This window comes from Pseudophryne corroboree, chromosome 11 (assembly GCF_028390025.1).
Source record: "Pseudophryne corroboree isolate aPseCor3 chromosome 11, aPseCor3.hap2, whole genome shotgun sequence".
Classification (NCBI taxonomy): domain Eukaryota; kingdom Metazoa; phylum Chordata; class Amphibia; order Anura; family Myobatrachidae; genus Pseudophryne; species Pseudophryne corroboree.
Window position 1 is genome coordinate 311,741,530 of NC_086454.1, and position 18,029 is coordinate 311,759,558.

At 44.7% G+C, this 18,029-nt stretch overlaps 1 protein-coding gene and 1 pseudogene across 5 annotated transcripts in view; one reads left to right on the top strand and one right to left on the bottom strand.

Moving 5' to 3' along the window:
- Positions 1-18,029, bottom strand: part of LOC134969577 (fatty acyl-CoA hydrolase precursor, medium chain-like) — a 131,164-nt gene that overhangs the window by 61,571 nt on the left and 51,564 nt on the right. The window lies entirely within an intron of this gene.
- LOC134970559 (5S ribosomal RNA) lies at positions 9,495-9,613 on the top strand (annotated as a pseudogene).

Here is an 18,029-nt window from a genome sequence, read left to right on the forward strand (position 1 = left end):
TAGGATGCCGTGGGCGCCATTTTGGAAAAGGGAAAACAGCCCTTATAATGGGAATAGGGGCTGAATTATTGTTGGGGGCGGAGGAGTTATTCCCTGGTACTTAGGGCTAATGCAAGGCGTCTCGGCCAATGAAGAGAGAGGATATTCTTGACCAAAATTAGGTGGGTGTGTTGTGTAGTGCTTGGATATTGTCGGATGACATGAACATGGTCACGGGGTGCCGGATGACATGAACAGGGTCACGGGGTAGGATGCCATGGGCGCCATTTTGGAAAGGGGAATGACAGCCGTTGTTGTGAGGGCAAGGATGACGGTGTTTGGAGAAAGTGTGAATTATATTGGAAAACAATTAGTGATAAGTGATGTGAAGGCTGGAATGTGAGAATGAGGAAAAATGGGGTTTATGAGGTGAATGAGATGGGAGTAGAAAATGAAATAGATGATAAAAATTTAGATGTATAAATAGTAAAATATAGGACATTGGGAGTTCAAGAATATGGGGGTACAGAAAATAAGAAATAAAAAGTAATAAAATGGAGGATAATGAATATTAGAATATGCCTGGTTGATGGGTGAAATTAGAATAGTTCGTATTAGTAGTGGGGTGACTGTGAAAAAGGAGGTGTAGGAAAGCAAATAGTGGATTATTGATGAAATATCGTAAGGCAATTGGATATAATAGATGAGTTCATGAGGTGTAAGAAATCACATATTTGAAAAGAAGTTAGTCAAATTTTGAGTGGAAAAGGAAAAATGGTGAGGTGAGAATATAGGTGAGTACAATAGATGGTGTAGGAGGTGTTGGTGAGTAATTGATTGTTCTGGGATTTGTGATCTCTCTGTGGGGCTGATCATCACACTGATACTCGTTGTGTGAAGAGAAACAGAGACAGGCGAGTGAAAAGAAAAGTTAGGAGGAGTGGATATTGGTGATGAAGTATGTAGGGAGAACTTGGTAGTAGGATTTGAAGCAATGTTACAAGAACACACCATAATTTATATTTTCATTCAACCCGAGTGGTCTAAGGCTCCCGAGGCGAAAGATCCATTCGCTCTCTTTCTTATATAGTTCTTTGGTTATGTTACCTCCTCGAATACCCAGGTAGATACGATCTAAACCAAAGACTTTTAGTTCCTTGGTGGATCCTTTGTGTTGTAGATGAAAGTGTTTTGCAACCGTGTTTTCCAGCCTTCACATCACTTATCACCGTCATCCTTGCCCTCACAACAACGGCTGTCATTCCCCTTTCCAAAATGGCGCCCATGGCATCCTACCCCGTGACCCTGTTCATGTCATCCGGCACCCCGTGACCATGTTCATGTCATCCGACAATATCCAAGCACTACACAACACACCCACCTAATTTTGGTCAAGAATATCCTCCCTCTTCATTGGCCGAGACGCCTTGCATTAGCCCTAAGTACCAGGGAATAACTCCTCCGCCCCCAACAATAATTCAGCCCCTATTCCCATTATAAGGGCTGTTTTCCCTTTTCCAAAATGGCGCCCACGGCATCCTATCCCGTGATCTCCTTCCTGTTATCGGATAACATTCAGGTATTACAAGGACACACTCCCCTGACAATAATCTATAGTTTCCTCCTATTTATATATAGTTATGTTTTTACTGGCAGAGGCGCTTTGCATTCGCCCCTAATCACCAATAAGTAACTCCTCCGTCTCCTATGGTAGTAGCTTCCAGCCGGCAACCCCCTGTCCGCAGCACAGCATTTTCATTCCCCATTCAGCAATAATCGGACCCTCAAGAATTAATATTTTATTGAAAACATTATATGCAACAGTCATTATCGAAAGAGACATAAGGGCAATCCCTCTTCTAAGATGGCCAGTCTCCACTCAGCTGATCTTCCCCTAATCCCTGGATTGACGGACATCCGGATACCTTTACTACAGAACGCCTCTCCCCGCCCACACACCGACGCACCGTCTGCGCCAATTGGTCAGGACACGCCGCACATTCGACGTCACGCCTAATTTATTCATATTCCCGCCCCCACTCATACCTCATTGGCTGCGACCTCTATCAGCAGGGTTTTTAAACCCCATCTGCTATTTCTACAGTGAGATCCCGGAAGTGAACAAGCCCCGACGGGCGAAACGCGTTTTCCACGGACTTCACGACCAGACCTTCCTTGGAGCAGTACCTACTGTCATCTGTCTCCATACCTTCCACGGACTTCATGATCAGACCTTCCTTGGAGCAGTACTTACTGTCATTTGCCTCCATACCTGACATCTTGAGTATCATTTATTTCCTTTCTTTTCATAATTTTATATGACTTTGGAGTCTCCATTATTTATTATTAGATTTTTTTGCTATTGGTACCTATTCTATTCAGGCACTCTGATCTATACTGCACATCTTGCTGTTAGAATTTTTGTGATTTCAGGACGAGACCTTCCTTGGAGCAGTATTTACTGCCATCTGTCTCCATACCTGACATCTGGAATATTGTTTACTCCTTTTATGCATATATATGACTTTGGAGTCTACATTATTATTTTCGTCATTAGTGCATACCTTATTTAGACATTCTGATTTATACTGTATATCAGGCTGCTAGAATTTTTGTGCCTATTATAGTCAGATTATCCTCTAGTTTGCAGACTAGATTTTTTCACAATATTACACCCATTTTTCAGCATGAGAAACAGTGGGGTACACTAAATAATTGGATATCGTTTTCCAACTACAGTCATAATTATTACCTCTGCAATACTGCCCCCACGAATGGTTAATGAAAACAGAAAGGTATATGTGATTTATACAGCTAGGATTCTCTGTGTTTATTACAACTCATTAATCCTTCAGATTGCAGATTAAATCAATTTATTCTAACTTATCGTTTAGCTCTTTCTCTATCTATATCTTACTCTTTCCTCATCTCTACTAATATTCTGTGGACTCTCATCCTCGATCCAGGGTTAAGGGTGCCACTGTGTGGCAATCCCTTTTACCCTGCCTAACGTGGAAAGCAGATCCATACACCTTTTTGGTCTTATCTGGCGCTACTGTTAAATGGATTTCCTTTGTCATTAATCCTCCAATTTCTCAATCTTTCAAATCGTATCCACCCAAAAACAAAATGGAGTTTGGATATAGTGAAGTACAGTTTTTAATGTATATTACATTGAGTGTCACATAAAAAGGCACAATAAAATGTCACAATAAAAATCACATAAAAGCTTCACACATAACAACATAAAACAAGTGTTAGCCTTAATGCTTGTGATTTATAATGAAATTACCAGAAGTAGCGAACTGACAAAGCAGTTCAGTCACAGCATGTTAATGTGAGTCCCGGGCTCCCACCGATGTTATAGCCACGCTGGATCAGCTTATCTGGATCTCATCAATCACAGTCACGTCCGGCTGCCCAAGTTATCAATGTCCCTGCATCCAACGCGTTTCCACCCCTGCACTGGGGTCTTTTTCAAGGAGTTCCAGGATGTATGTGTGAAGCAATCCTCCCAGACTATTTAAAAGGGGCATCCCCCAATAGAAACCCTTGTTTCCCAGCTGATACTGATAAAGTGATGAAACTACATTTCCCATGATGCTTCTAGTGTCAATTATCTACACCTGTTTTCATGATGTTATTTCCTCTCCATTACATCACTTCCGCCCTGATCTCTATATAGATGGTTCTAAAATGGTATTTGGCCTCTACAAAATACACTATATTAAGCCCAGTATAATGATACATGTATTCTCTATCTCTGGACAGTGTATAAATTCTGAATTTTAAGCTATTCATTGCTCCTACAGTGCTCATTGTAATAGCCACCGCATATTATGTCCGTCGCGTCATTTCCGGTTTTGTTGCCTAGCAGCCGTTATATCGGGCCGTGATAGACTCAATAATTCCTTATATGCAGGTCAATTTATTGCTGCAGATGTTCATATTAGGGTCTGCCCGCTCGTAAATATAAATATACTACTTGTCGCCCTGGTGCGTGTCACCATGGCAACCGCACTCACCGTCCGTTACATCACTTCCGTTTTTGGTTGCCCCGGCAACCACCATACGCGATCGCGGTGGACTCAATGTCCTGAGCCGTCTTCCCTTGCTGTCACTAGATCTGTCTGACCTGTGCAGCAATAATACTTCCTATTTCCAACATAAATGTACATACCCATAATGATAATATCCCTCGTGTCTGTCATCTCAGTTTCCGTGTCAATTACCTTAATCACAATACAGTTATAAACATAATTAACCCTTCACATCTGTCCATATAGATCTTTCATAGTATAACGAGAGAGTCATATTCTTTCAGATTTCCATATGATTGCTCTTGCCAACCCATCGATTCTGATATAAATTCTCCGTCATGAACTCCATGGTGAATCTGTATTGATGTAGTCCATTCTATATCCATGTATAGGATCAGGATATATTATCTCACAGTCCAGAACTTTCATGTATAAATATCATAATATGTCCATAGCTTCAGGATACTAAAAAGGCAAAACATATTATGAATATATAAATTCAATAATCAATCTCAATATAAACATAATTAGCCTCTTATATTGTCCTCACATGGATCCTATCTATATGGTTATACGCCCACCCTTCTCGATGACAAAAAAGAAAAGAAAAATAAATATTGTGATTGGAAATCATGAATTATTGAAAAATTTGTCATGATACGGGCCCCCTTTACAGAAACCACTTTATATCGAAGTCTTTGTTGAGTCCACCTGGTCTCAGGGTTCCCAACTCAAAAATGGTTTGCATTTCAGACTTGGCTAGCTGACTAGCCAAGTCTCTATGTCTCCAATGTCCTGCCACCCATTTCAGACCACAAAAACTTTTTATTCCTGATATATCACTACCGTGTTTCTGTCTAAAGTGTTCCGACAGAGCATGGGTCTGTAGACCGTTATTTATATTTCGTAGATGTTCGCCTATGCGAATTTTGAGAGCCCTAGACGTTCGGCCTATGTAGAACAGTCCACAGGTACACTCTATACCATAAATCACATTTTTTACATTACATGTGATGAATTTATTTATCTTAACTGTCTTCCCATTTATAACTACTTCTGTTAGTTTCCTACTATCTCCCTTTATTCTTTTACATCCTAAACAGGATCCGCATCTGAAAAAACCTCTTGTTCTCACCATATGTCCCATTTTCTTTGGTGGGCACATACTCCTTACTATTTTTGAACCTATGTTGGGTGCTTTTCTGTAAATGCATTTAGGTTTAGCTGGTATTACTTTTCCGATGATGGGATCGCCTCTCAGTATGTTCCAATGTTTCTTGAGAATCCCTTCTAGAGTTTTATACTGACTGTTGAAAGTTGTTATAAATGCCCAGTCTTGGTTGACAGTCTTAGCGGATGTTTTGGTTCTCTCGGTCAACAGATCCTCTCTGTTGAGGGTTTCTACTATATTTACAGTTTTATCCACGTTTGTTTCTCCATATCCTGAGGCCGTGAATTTGTTCTTCATCCGAGAAGCCTCTTCATTATAACTCTGAGGTTTGGAGCAGTTGCGCTTAATTCTTCTGAATTGTCCCCCAGGAATAGCACTTATCCAATTTGGGTGATGACAGCTATCTGCTCTCAAAAAAGTCCCTGAGTCAGTGGGTTTGGTGTAGCATTTTGTCTGTAGAGTATTGTTTTCCACATATATGGTTACGTCCAAAAAGTTCACAGAAGAGGTACTCTTTTCGAAAGTAAATACAATATTCAGCTCATTATGATTGAGGTATGTATAAAAGTCCATAAGTATGTCCTGCCCACCTCTCCAGATAAAAAACACATCATCAATGTATCTACGCCATGCCACCAGGTTCGCCCCAAATGGGTTATGTTTCCAAATGTGCTCGTTCTCCCAGGCACCCATGAAGATATTGGCGTAACTTGGGGCGAACCTGGTGCCCATGGCGGTTCCGACTTTCTGGAGGAAAAATGTATCATGAAATAAAAAATAGTTGTTGGACAAGATGAAATGTACCGATTCTGAAAGAAAGTCCTGTAATTTCTCATTCAATGTACTATTCTCTAAAAAGGACTTTATCGCTTTTTCTCCTTTGTCATGTGCTATAATAGTATACAGGGATCGGACATCCGCAGTGACCAGAATCATATCCTCCTCCCATCTGATTGTATTAATAAAATTTAGTATATCTCTTGTGTCTTTTAAGTGGGATGGATTGGATAATACAAGGGGTTGTAAATAGTGATCTATGTATTCGGACAGGTTTGATGTTACAGAACCAATGCCCGACACAATAGGCCTGCCTGGGGGATTCGTTGGATTTTTATGGATCTTTGGAAGGATGTATACTGCAGGAGTAGTGGGTTCCTCATTAAATAAAAATTTATATTCCTTTTCTCCTATCACTTCCAAGTCTCCCCAGGTTCGCCCCAAGTTACGCCAATATCTTCATGGGTGCCTGGGAGAACGAGCACATTTGGAAACATAACCCATTTGGGGCGAACCTGGTGGCATGGCGTAGATACATCGATGATGTGTTTTTTATCTGGAGAGGTGGGCAGGACATACTTATGGACTTTTATACATACCTCAATCATAATGAGCTGAATATTGTATTTACTTTCGAAAAGAGTACCTCTTCTGTGAACTTTTTGGACGTAACCATATATGTGGAAAACAATACTCTACAGACAAAATGCTACACCAAACCCACTGACTCAGGGACTTTTTTGAGAGCAGATAGCTGTCATCACCCAAATTGGATAAGTGCCATTCCTGGGGGACAATTCAGAAGAATTAAGCGCAACTGCTCCAAACCTCAGAGTTATAATGAAGAGGCTTCTCGGATGAAGAACAAATTCACGGCCTCAGGATATGGAGAAACAAACGTGGATAAAACTGTAAATATAGTAGAAACCCTCAACAGAGAGGATCTGTTGACCGAGAGAACCAAAACATCCGCTAAGACTGTCAACCAAGACTGGGCATTTATAACAACTTTCAACAGTCAGTATAAAACTCTAGAAGGGATTCTCAAGAAACATTGGAACATACTGAGAGGCGATCCCATCATCGGAAAAGTAATACCAGCTAAACCTAAATGCATTTACAGAAAAGCACCCAACATAGGTTCAAAAATAGTAAGGAGTATGTGCCCACCAAAGAAAATGGGACATATGGTGAGAACAAGAGGTTTTTTCAGATGCGGATCCTGTTTAGGATGTAAAAGCATAAAGGGAGATAGTAGGAAACTAACAGAAGTAGTTATAAATGGGAAGACAGTTAAGATAAATGAATTCATCACATGTAATGTAAATAATGTGATTTATGGTATAGAGTGTACCTGTGGACTGTTCTACATAGGCCGAACGTCTAGGGCTCTCAAAATTCGCATAGGCGAACATCTACGAAATATAAAGAACGGTCTACAGACCCATGCTCTGTCGGAACACTTTAGACAGAAACACGGTAGTGATATATCAGGAATAAAAAGTTTTTGTGGTCTGAAATGGGTGGCAGGACATTGGAGACATAGAGACTTGGCTAGTCAGCTAGCCAAGTCTGAAATGCAAACCATTTTTGAGTTGGGAACCCTGAGACCAGGTGGACTCAACAAAGACTTCGAAATAAAGTGGTTTCTGTAAAGGGGGCCCGTATCATGACAAATTTTTAAATAATTAATGATTTCCAATCACAATATTTATTTTTCTTTTCTTTTTTGTCATCGAGAAGGGTGGGCGTATAACCATATAGATAGGATCCATGTGAGGACAATATAAGAGGCTAATTATGTTTATATTGAGATTGATTATTGAATTTATATATTCATAATATGTTTTGCCTTTTTAGTATCCTGAAGCTATGGACATATTATGATATTTATACATGAAAGTTCTGGACTGTGAGATAATATATCCTGATCCTATACATGGATATAGAATGGACTACATCAATACAGATTCACCATGGAGTTCATGACGGAGAATTTATATCAGAATCGATGGGTTGGCAAGAGCAATCATATGGAAATCTGAAAGAATATGACTCTCTCGTTATACTATGAAAGATCTATATGGACAGATGTGAAGGGTTAATTATGTTTATAACTGTATTGTGATTAAGGTAATTGACACGGAAACTGAGATGACAGACACGAGGGATATTATCATTATGGGTATGTACATTTATGTTGGAAATAGGAAGTATTATTGCTGCACAGGTCAGACAGATCTAGTGACAGCAAGGGAAGACGGCTCAGGACATTGAGTCCGCCGCGATCGCGTATGGTGGTTGCCGGGGCAACCAAAAACGGAAGTGATGTAACGGACGGTGAGTGCGGTTGCCATGGTGACACGCACCAGGGCGACAAGTAGTATATTTATATTTACGAGCGGGCAGACCCTAATATGAACATCTGCAGCAATAAATTGACCTGCATATAAGGAATTATTGAGTCTATCACGGCCCGATATAACGGCTGCTAGGCAACAAAACCGGAAATGACGCGACGGACATAATATGCAGTGGCTATTACAATGAGCACTGTAGGAGCAATGAATAGCTTAAAATTCAGAATTTATACACTGTCCAGAGATAGAGAATACATGTATCATTATACTGGGCTTAATATAGTGTATTTTGTAGAGGCCAAATACCATTTTAGAACCATCTATATAGAGATCAGGGCGGAAGTGATGTAATGGAGAGGAAATAACATCATGAAAACAGGTGTAGATAATTGACACTAGAAGCATCATGGGAAATGTAGTTTCATCACTTTATCAGTATCAGCTGGGAAACGAGGGTTTCTATTGGGGGATTCCCCTTTTAAATAGTCTGGGAGGATTGCTTCACACATACATCCTGGAACTCCTTGAAAAAGACCCCAGTGCAGGGGTGGAAACGCGTTGGATGCAGGGACATTGATAACTTGGGCAGCCGGACGTGACTGTGATTGATGAGATCCAGATAAGCTGATCCAGCGTGGCTATAACATCGGTGGGAGCCCGGGACTCACATTAACATGCTGTGACTGAACTGCTTTGTCAGTTCGCTACTTCTGGTAATTTCATTATAAATCACAAGCATTAAGGCTAACACTTGTTTTATGTTGTTATGTGTGAAGCTTTTATGTGATTTTTATTGTGACATTTTATTGTGCCTTTTTATGTGACACTCAATGTAATATACATTAAAAACTGTACTTCACTATATCCAAACTCCATTTTGTTTTTGGGTGGATACGATTTGAAAGATTGAGAAATTGGAGGATTAATGACAAAGGAAATCCATTTAACAGTAGCGCCAGATAAGTTTACCCTTTTTTTCTGTGTGTATTGACTTGTGGTGGAGGTGACGGGAAACCCTCCGTTTTGGGTACGACTGTCCGGCTGCACACTGTTCTCTAGCGCACCTGCAGTGATCACATTACGATTGTATTTACCTTTTTGGTCTTATCTTTTCTATAAATCCTCCTATTATTCCTATATAGGTGCACTCTCATTGGTAGATAGTCTCTCTACTATCATACCACGCTGCTAATGCCCGATCTCGTCCGATCTTGGAAGCGAAACAGCGTCGGGCCAGGTCAGTACCTTGAGAGGAGACTCCCTGGGAATACCCGGTTTTGTAGAGTACGAACTATTCCCCTTTTTTAAGGGTGGACACCAACAGCAGTATCACCACTACGTACTATTTCCAACTCTTTTCTTTCATTTCTACTAGTGTCCAGGGTTGTCTGATCTTAACATTCTTAATTTGCTTGAATAAAATTCCTTAATGGGATAATATCTAATTAGTTGGTATTAACCCAATCCAAGCGGCTCTCCAATATCTATCACTGATCTCCTTGGTTGGTCTCATCAATACAGATTATCTGTACTGGTCAGGTGAAATGGCTGCTAGACTATCTTGTGTCTGCAACCTTTCTAAAATCCTTTTTGTGTGATTCAACAGACCAGAACATTTTTATCTCTCTAAGGCTATATAGATAATCTATATCAATTATTTTTCTCTCTCATATTTTTCTAATTTGTACACCTCTATTTAGGATCACATAGGGAATATCTTTCAATTTTAAAGTTGACTAATAAACATACGTTTTAATGTTTCTGTCATAATTCATTGTTAATCTTTTTATAAGAGTGCGCCCACACAAGAGCTTTCTTTTTCTCCCTCCTAAGTACTTGTACTTTCTGGCTCTGGGCGCACCACCAAAAGGGACCGTAATTGAAAGGTTAATTGTCCAACTTTGGTTTTTCATAATTCTTCTGGAATTTATTGTATACCAGTGCCTGGTCGCTCTTTCGCTTGGTAGCAATGGGTCGTGGTCAGCATTCCTTCCTGGCCCCGTTCCGCCGCACACTGTCCGCCCCGTCTGACGGGCGTCATTCCTCCATCCTGCATGGCAGCGTCAGCTGCTGTGATCGCGGAGCATATGTAAGCGTCCGGAGCCCTGTGGGCGGGCAGGCATGGTGTTTCCCTGGAGAGGTGCGGCGCGCGTCCTTAGGCTGCAGACGGAGGGAGCTCCGGCCCAGCAGCAATGTTGATTAGTGCGTGTCCCGTCCTGGCGCTGTCCCGCTGCACATGCTCCGCACCGCTTGCCGCTGAGCACGGCAGCCCTTGTCTGTATGCTGCAGATGCTGATCTAGCGGTGCCTGAGCTAGCGCCCTCTCCCTGGGGTGTGGGTGTCAGGCGGCAGGTATGGTGTGTAGGTGGGAGAGGAGCTGCGGGCGGCGAATCGCTGCCTGCAAGTACCCTCCATATCAGCGCTGTTCCCCTCCCTGCAGATAGTGTCAGTGGCCGTGGTGTACTTTTGCTACTGGTGGCCAGGGCCGGTGCTAGGGTGTTCGGCGCCCCCTGCAAACTATGAATTTTGCGCCCTCCCATATTCCTTTGTTGTGCATCGGGAAAAGTGGTGTGGTCTCACAACTAAGGGGCATGGCCACACAATAGTACCCCCATTTAAAATTACGCCACAATGTAGCACAATCTTATTCATCTTATACGTAATGCCCCACCCGTAGTAGTAGCGTCCTTATACGTAATGTCCCACCCGTAGTAGTAGCGTCCATATACGTAATGCCCCCCCAATAGTAGTAGTGTCCTTATACATAATGCCCCCCCCAGTAGTAGTAGCAGTTATAATAAGATTTTACTCACCGGTAAATCTATTTCTCGTAGTCCGTAGTGGATGCTGGGAACTCCGTAAGGACCATGGGGAATAGCGGCTCCGCAGGAGACTGGGCACAAAAGTAAAGCTTTAGGACTACCTGGTGTGCACTGGCTCCTCCCCCTATGACCCTCCTCCAAGCCTCAGTTAGGATACTGTGCCCGGACGAGCGTACACAATAAGGAAGGATTTATGAATCCCGGGTAAGACTCATACCAGCCACACCAATCACACCGTACAACTTGTGATCTGAACCCAGTTAACAGTATGATAACAGAGGAGCCTCTCGAAAAGATGGCTCACTACAACAATAACCCGATTATTTTACAATAACTATGTACAAGTATAGCAGATAATCCGCACTTGGGATGGGCGCCCAGCATCCACTACGGACTACGAGAAATAGATTTACCGGTGAGTAAAATCTTATTTTCTCTGACGTCCTAGTGGATGCTGGGAACTCCGTAAGGACCATACGGAATATACCAAAGCTCCCAAACGGGCGGGAGAGTGCGGATGACTCTGCAGCACCGAATGAGAGAACTCCAGGTCCTCCTCAGCCAGGGTATCAAATTTGTAAAGCCGAGACCCCTCGGGCAGCCGCCCAAGATGAGCCCACCTTCCTTGTGGAGTGGGCATTTACAGATTTTGGCTGTGGCAGGCCTGCCACAGAGTGTGCAAGCTGAATTGTACTACAAATCCAACGAGCAATAGTCTGCTTAGAAGCAGGAGCACCCAGCTTGTTGGGTGCATACAGGATAAACAGCGAGTCAGATTTTCTGACTCCAGCCGTTCTGGACACCTAAATGTTCAGGGCCCTGACAACGTCTAGCAACTTGGAGTCCTCCAAGTCCCTAGTAGCCGCAGGCACCACAATAGGTTGGTTCAGGTGAAACGCTGAAACCACCTTAGAGAGAAATTGAGGACGAGTCCTCAATTCCGCCCTGTCCGAATGGAAAATCAGATAAGGGCTTTTACAGGATAAAGCCGCCAACTCTGACACGCGCCTGGCCGAGGCCAGGGCCAATAGCATGACCACATTCCATGTGAGATATTTTAACTCCACAGATTTAAGTGGTTCAAACCAATGTGACTTTAGGAACCCCAAAACTACATTGAGATCCCAAGGTGCCACTGGAGGCACAAAAGGATGCTGTATATGCAGTACCCCTTTTACAAACGTCTGAACTTCAGGGACTGAAGCTAGTTTTTTCTGGAAGAAAATCGACAGGGCCGAAATTTGAACCTTAATGAACGCCAATTTCAGGCCCATAGACACTCCTGTTTGCAGGAAATGTAGGAATTGACCTAGTTGAAATTCCTCCGTCGGGGCCTTCCTGGCCTCGCACCACACAACATATTTTCGCCAAATGCGGTGATAATGTTTTGCGGTTACATCCTTCCTGGCTTTGATCAGGGTAGGGATGACTTCAACCGGAATGCCCTTTTCCTTCAGGATCCGGCGTTCAACCGCCATGCCGTCAAACGCAGCCGCGGTAAGTCTTGGAACAGACAGGGTCCTTGCTGGAGCAGGTCCCTTCTTAGAGGTAGAGGCCCCGGATCCTCCGTGAGCGTCTCTTGAAGTTCCGGGTACCAAGTCCTTCTTGGCCAATCCGGAGCCACGAGTATAGTTCTTACTCCTCTCCGTCTTATAATTCTCAGTACCTTGGGTATGAGAGGCAGAGGAGGGAACACATACACTGACTGGTACACCCACGGTGTTACCAGAGCGTCCCCAGCTATTGCCTGAGGGTCCCTTGACCTGGCGCAATACCTGTCCAGTTTTTTGTTGAGGCGTGACGCCAACATGTCCACCTTTGGTTTTTCCCAACGGTTTATAATCATGTGGAAGACTTCTGGATGAAGTCCCCACTCTCCCGGGTGGAGGTCATGCCTGCTGAGGAAGTCTGCTTCCCAGTTGTCCACTCCCGGAATGAACACTGCTGACAGTGCTATCACATGATTTTCCGCCCAGCGAAGAATCCTTGCAGCTTCTGCCATTGCCCTCCTGCTTCTTGTGCCGCCCTGTCTGTTTACGTGGGCGACTGCCGTGATGTTGTCCGACTGGATCAACACCGGCTGACCTTGAAGCAGAGGTCTTGCTAAGCTTAGAGCATTGTAAATGGCCCTTAGCTCCAGGATATTTATGTGAAGTGATGTCTCCAGGCTTGACCATAAGCCCTGGAAATTCCTTCCCTGTGTGACTGCTCCCCAGCCTCGCAGGCTGGCATCCGTGGTCACCAGGACCCAGTCCTGAATGCCGAATCTGCGGCCCTCTAGAAGATGAGCACTCTGCAACCACCACAGAAGAGACACCCTTGTCCTTGGTGACAGGGTTATCCGCTGATGCATCTGAAGATGCGACCCGGACCATTTGTCCAGCCGGTCCCACTGAAAAGTTCTTGCGTGGAATCTGCCGAATGGGATTTCTTCGTAGGAAGCCACCATTTTTCCCAGGACTCTTGTGCATTGATGCACTGAGACTTGGCTCGGTTTTAGGAGGTTCCTGACTAGCTCGGATAACTCCCTGGCTTTCTCCTCCGGGAGAAACACCTTTTTTTGGACTGTGTCCAGGATCATCCCTAGGAACAGAAGACGAGTCGTCGGAATCAGCTGCGATTTTGGAATATTGAGAATCCAACCGTGCTGCCGCAACACTACCTGAGATAGTGCTACCCCGACCTCCAACTGTTCCCTGGATCTTGCCCTTATCAGGAGATCGTCCAAGTAAGGGATAACTAAAACTCCCTTCCTTCGAAGGAGTATCATCATTTCGGCCATTACCTTGGTAAAGTCCCGGGGTGCCGTGGACCATCCAAACGGCAGCGTCTGAAACTGATAGTGACAGTTCTGTACCACAAACCTGAGGTACCCTTGGTGAGAAGGGTAAATTGGGACATGAAGGTAAGCATCCTTGATGTCCAGAGACACCATGTAGTCCCTTTCTTCCAGGTTCGCAATCACTGCTCTGAGTGACTCCATCTTGAATTTGAACCTCTGTATGTAAGTGTTCAAAGATTTTAGATTTAAAATCGGTCTCACCGAGCCGTCCGGCTTCGGTACCACAACAGTGTGGAATAATACCCCTTTCCCTGTTGCAGGAGGGGTACCTTGATTATCACCTGCTGGGAATACAGCTTGTGAATGGCTTCCAAAACTGCCTCCCTGTCGGAGGGAGACGTTGGTAAAGCCGACTTTAGGAAACGGCGAGGGGGAGACGTCTCGAATTCCAATTTGTACCCCTGAGATACCACCTGAAGGATCCAGGGGTCTACTTGCGAGTGAGCCCACTGCGCGCTGAAATTCTTGAGACGGGCCCCCACCGTGCCTGAGTCCGCTTGTAAAGCCCCAGCGTCATGCTGAGGGCTTGGCAGAGGCGGGAGAGGGCTTCTGTTCCTGGGAACTGGCTGATTGCTGAAGCCTTTTTCCTCTCCCTCTGTCACGGGGCAGAAATGAGGAACCTTTTGCCCGCTTGTCCTTATGGGAACGAAAGGACTGCGCCTGATAATACGGCGTCTTCTTATGTTGAGAGGCGACCTGGGGTAAAAACGTGTATTTCCCAGCTGTTGCCGTGGCCACCAGGTCTGAAAGACCGACCCCAAATAACTCCTCCCCTTTATAAGGCAATACTTCCATATGCCGTTTGGAATCCGCATCACCTGACCACTGTCGTGTCCATAACCCTCTTCTAGCAGAAATGGACAGCGCACTTACTCTTGATGCCAGTCGGCAAATATCCCGCTGTGCATCACGCATATATAGAAATGCATCTTTTAAATGCTCTATAGGCAATAATATACTGTCCCTATCTAGGGTATCAATATTTTCAGTCAGGGAATCCGACCACGCCAACCCAGCACTGCACATCCAGGCTGAGGCGATTGCTGGTCGCAGTATAACACCAGTATGTGTGTAAATACATTTTAGGATACCCTCCTGCTTTCTATCAGCAGGATTCTTAAGGGCGGCCGTCTCAGGAGAGGGTAGAGCCCCTTGTTTTTACAAGCGTGTGAGCGCTTTATCCACCCTAGGGGGTGTTCCCCAACGCACCCTAACCTCTGGCGGGAAAGGATATAATGCCAATAACTTTTTAGAAATTATCAGTTTTTATCGGGGGAAACCCACGCTTCATCACACCTCATTTAATTCCTCAGATTCAGAAAAACTACAGGTAGTTTTTCCTCACCGAACATAATACCCCTTTTGGTGGTACTCGTATTATCAGAAATGTGTAAAACATTTTTCATTGCCTCAATCATGTAACGTGTGGCCCTACTGGAAGTCACATTTGTCTCTTCACTGTCGACACTGGAGTCAGTATCCGTGTCGGCGTCTGTATCTGCCATCTGAGGTAACGGGCGCTTTAGAGCCCCTGACGGCCTATGAGACGTCTGGACAGGCACAAGCTGAGTAGCCGGCTGTCTCATGTCAACCACTGTCTTTTGTAAAGAGCTGACACTGTCACGTAATTCCTTCCAACAGTTCATCCACTCAGGTGTCGACCCCCTAGGGGGTGACATCACTATTACAGGCAATTGCTCCGCCTCCACATCATTTTCCTCCTCATACATGTCGACACAAACGTACCGACACACAGCACACACACAGGGAATGCTCTGATAGAGGACAGGACCCCACTAGCCCTTTGGGGAGACAGAGGGAGAGTTTGCCAGCACACACCAGAGCGCTATATATATACAAGGATAACCTTATATAAGTGTTTTTCCCCTTATAGCTGCTGTATTGTTAATACTGTGCCTAATTAGTGCCCCCCTCTCTTTTTTAACCCTTTCTGTAGTGTAGTGACTGCAGGGGAGAGCCAGGGAGCTTCCCTCCAACGGAGCTGTGAGGGAAAATGGCGCTAGTGTGCTGAGGAGATAGGCTCCGCCCCCTTCTCGACGGCCTTTTCTCCCGCTTTTCAGTGTAATCTGGCAGGGGTTAAAATTAATCCATATAGCCCTGGGGGCTATATGTGATGTATTTTCGCCAGCCAAGGTGTTTTTATTGCTGCTCAGGGCGCCCCCCCCTTAGCGCCCTGCACCCTCAGTGACCGAAGTGTGAAGTGTGCTGAGGAGCAATGGCGCACAGCGGCAGTGCTGTGCGCTACCTTGGTGAAGACAGGATGTCTTCTGCCGCCGATTTTCCGGACCTCTTCTTGCTTCTGGCTCTGTAAGGGGGCCGGCGGCGCGGCTCTGGGACCGGACTCCATGGCTGGGCCTGTGTTCGATCCCTCTGGAGCTAATGGTGTCCAGTAGCCTAAGAAGCCCAATCCACTCTGCAAGCAGGTGAGTTCGCTTCTTCTCCCCTTAGTCCCTCGATGCAGTGAGCCTGTTGCCAGCAGGTCTCACTGAAAATAAAAAACCTAAAACTAAACTTTTCACTAAGCAGCTCAGGAGAGCCCCTAGTGTGCACCCTTCTCGTTCGGGCACAAAAATCTAACCGAGGCTTGGAGGAGGGTCATAGGGGGAGGAGCCAGTGCACACCAGGTAGTCCTAAAGCTTTACTTTTGTGCCCAGTCTCCTGCGAAGCCGCTATTCCCCATGGTCCTTACGGAGTTCCCAGCATCCACTAGGACGTCAGAGAAATGTAATGCTCCCCAACAGTAATAGTAGCGTCCTTATACATAATGCCCCCCAGTAGTAGTAGCATCCTTATACATAATGCCCCCCCAGTAGTAGTAGCATCCTTATACATAATGCCCCCCCAGTAGTAGTAGCGTCCTAATACATAATGCCCCCCCAATAGTAGTAGTGTCCTTATACATAATGCCCCCCCAGTAGTAGTAGCAGTTATATGTAATGCCCCACAACAGTAATAGTAGCATCCTTATACGTAATGCTCCACCCGTAGTAGTAGCGTCCTTATACGTAATGCCCCCCAGTAGTAGTAGCAGTTATATGTAATGCCGCCCAACAGTAATAGTAGCGTCCTTATACGTAATGCCACCCCTGTAGTAGTAGCATCCTTATACATAATGTGCCCCCAGTAGTAGTACCGTCCTTATACATAATGCCCCCCCAGTAGTAGTAGCATCCTTACATGTAATGCCCTCCCAGTAGTAGTAGCACCGTCCTCATACATAATGCCCCCCAGAAGTAATAGAGTCCTTATACATAATGCCCCCCCCCAGTAGTAGCGTCCTTATATGTAATGCCCCCCAGTATTAGTAGCCTCCTTATACGCAATGTCCCCCTATAGTAGTAGCGTCCTTATACGTAATGCCCCCCTATAGTAGTAGCGTCCTTATACGTAATGCCCCCCTATAGTAGTAGCGTCCTTATACGTAATGCCCCCCCCCCTATAGTAGTAGCGTCCTTATACGTAATGCCCCCCCCTATAGTAGTAGCGTCCTTATACGTAATGCCCCCTTATAGTAGTAGCGTCCTTATACGTAATGCCCCCCTATAGTAGTAGCGTCCTTATACGTAATGCCCCCCATAGTAGTAGCGTCCTTATACGTAATGCCCCCCTATAGTAGTAGCGTCCTTATACGTAATGTCCCCCTATAGTAGTAGCGTCCTTATACGTAATGCCCCCCCATAGTAGTAGCGTCCTTATACGTAATGCCCCCCCTATAGTAGTAGCGTCCTTATACGTAATGCCCCCCCTATATTAGTAGCGTCCTTGCATGTAATGGCCCCCCCAGCAGTGGCGTCCATAAAAGTGCGCACACACAGACATACCTCACACACACACAATTCACACATATATACAAACACACACACCCCACCATATACACACACACACACACACACACACACACACACACACACACACACACCACCATGCACCCCCCCCCCCCACTATATACACACACACACACACACACACACACAGACATACCTCACACACACACACAATTCACACATATATACAAACA